The sequence below is a fragment of the Silene latifolia genome, chromosome 1 (assembly GCF_048544455.1).
Source record: "Silene latifolia isolate original U9 population chromosome 1, ASM4854445v1, whole genome shotgun sequence".
Taxonomy (NCBI): domain Eukaryota; kingdom Viridiplantae; phylum Streptophyta; class Magnoliopsida; order Caryophyllales; family Caryophyllaceae; genus Silene; species Silene latifolia.
This window is the reverse complement of record NC_133526.1, coordinates 71,712,262-71,717,435: the sequence shown is the minus strand read 5'-3', so window position 1 is coordinate 71,717,435 and position 5,174 is coordinate 71,712,262.

Below are 5,174 nucleotides of genomic sequence, written 5' to 3'. Positions count from 1 at the left end.
AAAATTCCTAGTGTGGCCTATCCTAGTAAAAAGAGCATAATACAACTTTGGAATCCACCGTTGGACCCGAAAAGCTTGTCTTGATGTTCCATCTTTGACCTTGCAGCGGGAGTGAGCATCCGATCTCCATCTTTGGTCTTCTCAATATTACAATTTAAAATTTACAAAATATAAACCTATTTACATTCTAAATAAAAACTGTAATTACAAGTGAAAAATCCAAAACGGAGATACGAGATCTCAAAATACAACCAAGACCGTGTTCCATCATTACGGTAACACGTTCTACTAAGGCCACACTAAGTTACAACCGTTTGTAAAATAAATAAATACGTAATTGAAAACATTCAAGGCATTCAACAATAACGATAAATAAAAAACATCAACTAAAACAAATTTATTCGTGACATAATTCCGTAATTATGTTAAATTTATCCAAACCACCTTTTAACGATTAAAATTTATGTGATAAAACCGCTTCTATCAGTTGAATTTTAATCTATTACAATCCGTTACTTTAAATACGCTTTAAAATAACTCAATGGTACGTGTGTGAACCGTTTCACAATCATAGCGAGTGTACAATATCCGTATAAAGTACATATTAAGGCCAAAAGAAAATTTAAAACAAAAAGGATAAATTTTCAAAGCTGCCAGAACAAAAATCCCTCGATCCAGGGACAAAAGTGCTCGATCGAGGAACAAAAGGGCTCGATCGATCTGAATCGCTAGTCGATCGAGAGGTATGCTAATCAGAAAGTACTCGATCGACAAGATCTTGGAGGTCGATCGAGGGCTTTATCAAGCAAATCTGCTCGATCGAGTACGAGGACTTCTCGATCGAGCAGTGGGGTTTTGAAAGTGGTCGATCGAGTACAGCAAGGACTCGATCGAGTAAAAACAAGACAGAAAAACCTCTCGATCGATTAAAACAAGCTCGATCGAGAACAGAAGTTTCTGGAAAAACAAAATCCTCGTGAAAACAGTTTTGTCGAAACAAAACAAACGCAATTTTGATCAAAACCGCATCAAAACAATTTTACAATCTGACAAAACTTGACATATTGTTATAATCTCCGTATAAAATAACAATATGCAAAAGAACAAAACGAAAAACATGAATCAACCGTGTAAAACATGTCACGGTTTCAAAAACCGCAACAGCCGAGAGAAAATTGCTGTTGCCGCACGAATTTCAAGACAATAAAAATCGTTTCAAGATCGTTTTTATGAAAAATCACAATGAAAATTTACGTGGCCTCGCTCTGATACCACTTGTGGGGTAATATCCGTATAAGACCCTTTAAATTTAGGACTATAACGTAAATTTAACATGCGATTATCGTCATAAAACATAAATACGATAGAGAAACGATAAGGAACAAGAATCAACCTCGGGTCCTTTGAAATGCGGCGTAAAGAACAGAAATCAAAGTAGATTTCCTCCTAATCGTTGCACCCAAGACCGTCTGAGACTATGCCCCTTGTGCTAGAAAGAATTCTCTAGTTGCCTTGCAATATTGAGAGAATTTTGTGAGGTTTTCTGATGTGAGATCTAGGTTTCAGAGGAATAATCTCCAAAACCCTAGTTTCAGTAAAAATGAGATGATCACTTGCAAAAGAGAGATGCCCTCCCTTTTGTTCACTCGGTCCGTGGGTTTCATGGGGAGTGAGTGGGCTTTCCACTTTCTCCTCATTTTAACTCATGGTCCGACTCGTCTCGCTAAAATGTATACGACGGGTATTCAATTATAAATCGTCATCGGTTATTGGTTTAAAATATCAACTAGTAACACGACTCAGTCGATATATTAATACGTGTCCGACAAAGACAATATTGTATAATTGATTGATTCAATATACATTAATTAAATATAATTGCTTATATTCAATTTTCAAATTAACCGCTTAATTCGTTTTCGCCATGATTATTTAATCCGTATTAAATAATTATCTCAACATCGCGTTTGACTAATTACTAGTCAATAACTCTGACTAACTGGTTAGTCATATTAGGCATCAACATGACTGTATTTTCATACTGTCACATCTCTCAAACGTATCCTATAGGTGTGACTTTTAGGGACCAGTTGATCACCGCCATATGTATGACAATAACGTCAAACTTATCTAGCAAGCCAACCGTTATTGATAAACGTGGATCAACTGATAATAATACCAAAAGTATGCCCTTTGATCCTTTTAGAGATTTAAATGTTGTTACACTAACTGTAGAGGACACCAGCCCCAACAAAATCAAGCTCCAGAAATTTGTTCATCAAAGCCTCTTATTACCAAGCTCCACATTCCAAATATCCAATCCAGTTTCACCTTGACCAAACACGGAGTCTTCAAATACTTTACTAACTAGGACGGGACATACCCATATCATCCTTAGGGTCCACTTTTGAGTGTGCTCACACGACAAGGAAATTTTTTACAAAATTAATTATACCTCTTTGGTCTATGATCAGAGGGAGTTATCTCAAATCGATTCTTTGAGTCACCAAAGGAATATTACCCTTGTGACCCCTGCACTTTAAGGTCCTAACAACATAAGCTTAGGCACACACTTGAACTACGAACATGGTTTGATTTCACCTCTTCAGGTGGATACGTAGGCAGTCTTTTCTTACACAAGAAGGATACAACCACAAAACCCAAACAAAATTAACCAAACCTCAGAACTACGATCTGGTTTGATTTCACTTCACGTGGATACGTAGGCAGTCCTCAAGGACACAACCATCCTCACTTCCAACCTTCAATCTCAATTATCAACCATCTCAACCATAAACCTTCAACCTCCATTTCAACCTTCCAATCTCAATTAACAACCCTTCCACAACCAACACTTGTATACTGGGGGCTCCTTAATGTCGCCCAACCTCTTTTTTTACCAAAGTCCAGAGTCATCTTCTCATCCTGGGGGCTTCTCTTCCAAGATGTCACCCTTCCTTTATTCCTCTAAGTCTAGCTAGTACTCGGTCCGGACAATGACAAAGGTCTTAGATCAATTCTCCAAAGTCATCGTGCCTCAAGAGGGGCCTCTTTTACAGCAAGCGGCGACAAAAGTTGTCCCAGTAAACAGATGATCCATGGCTCATGCCTTGCCTTTATATGCCTTCATCATTCTTGCAATTCTTATACCTTTGGAACTGATACGCATTGTCACTCACACTTGGCTAGGGGTTGCGCATACTTAAACAAAGTCTGTCAAAGTCATCCCTGTGTCACGTCAAACCTAAGTTAGAGGCGCGTCAGTCAAACCTAAGTCTACATTTCGCGTCACGTCCTATAAGGTCTATGTCATGTCAAGTTCTATGTCTAAATCCCATTGAATATGCATAACGCATTACAAACGACAAACTTCTTTGAACAAGTTTTAAACGACTTTTAAAAAGAAACGACTTTTGCAAAGCCTATGTGTTTCCTCATTCGAGGTCCATGTGATAATCGCTTACGTGCATATATTAGATTGCATTGTTGTGTGGCTACTAACCATGCAGGTAAGTATCAGAAGCAGTACTTCATCAAGACCTCGCTTGCCATAACGAGCGAATACTCTTTGACAGGTGTTTCGACACACCTCTATTTTGTTCCCCCAATGAGAGTACACGAACAGACATTCCCTCTCGAGACATGGAGATCAGTTTCCCAGATTTATTCCCCAACGAGAGTTTGCTTGAGGACAGAGACATGCAGATTCCCTAGAGTCATCACCCAACGAGAGTTTGCTCGAGGACAGAAACATGCAGATTCCCCAGAATCATCGTTTTATTCCCCAGTGAGAGTTTGCTTGAGGACAGAGACAGGCAGATACCCCCAGGTGATCCTTCATCCCTTTAGGTAACTCCTTTTCAGGATAAACCCTTCATATCTTTCAGGTAACCCTTTTCAGGATAAACCCTTCAGATCTTTCAGAAACTCGCCTTAATCTTTCAGACAACCCTTCAGATAACCTTCGTATATTCAGATAACTTTTAGATAACCCTTTCAGGATAATCCCTCCTTCAGCCTTCCTCCCTTCAGATAATCCTTTATTTCTTCAGACACTTCAGGATAATCCTTTCAGTAACCTTCAGATAACCCCTTTTCAGTTAAGTCCCTTTTCAGTCCTTTAGAGAGAGTTGTCCTTCAGCCTTTCCTTTAGTGAGAGATAGCCTTCAGAGTTAGCCTTCGGAAGTGTTAAGAAGTTTCTTCAGAATCCCTGTGACCCCTAATGTCTTCAGACACCAAGTTATCTTCAGACCAAAGAGTTTTGTCGAAGCGTCTTCAGTCTTGTTTCACCCAGGGGTATCTAAGGTATGGTCGCTTCTTATGGCTGGCGAGCCTCCTCACGTAGTCTAATGGACTTTAAACGACCCTCCCCGATAGTCGACAGACTCTAAAATGTTCCCGACGACAGGTCATTGGCTCAGACTCCTTGAGCCGCCTCGCGTCGCCATAGTCGTCAGGTTGTAATCTTCGATTGACCTGATGGCTATACTTTGACTTTCGCCTTGTCCAAGCCTCAATCAAAGTGGAGGCTCTGTAGACACCTCATTTCTGCACCTCCCGCAAACCACCCGATGATGATTGGGCCGCATGTTTGGTACGCGGAACGATTTGTGACAGTTCGTAAGTTTATCGTCAAGTGATCGCTCAAACATTTATGTCTACCTCTTAATTGTCATTTACGTGCCGATACGGTCGTTTTGGCAGTAATTAGAGTACATTTGGAGTCCGGGTCAAAAACCGTCTTCATTTCCTAAAACCGTCAAATCTCGAGTCAAATCTATGTGCTTGTCTACCTAAGGTTAGGATGTCATAAAATGTCATGATTATATCTCATTTTGAGTCTCATGTCACTTCTTTAGGCTAAACTAAAAGTTTACATTACAAAATGTGCATTTCATTTAGCTAAAATGATAACTCGACCTTTAGGCCCGTTTTACGAGGCGATAACAACTTTTTTGGGTCAGGCCTATTTCACCGAAAGTTCTAAATCTCTTTCTTAGCTTTCCAACGCCACCGAAATCACCTTATTCCGAGTCTTGTAGAGAAAGTTATGCCTAAAATACGACAGGCTGTCAAACGCGCTTTCTTGCACAGGAGGAACCCGCTGAGGAAAGGACGCAGCAGATGTTGCGCCTCTTCCAAGGGACGCAGTGCTTGCTGCGCCTTTTCCTCAA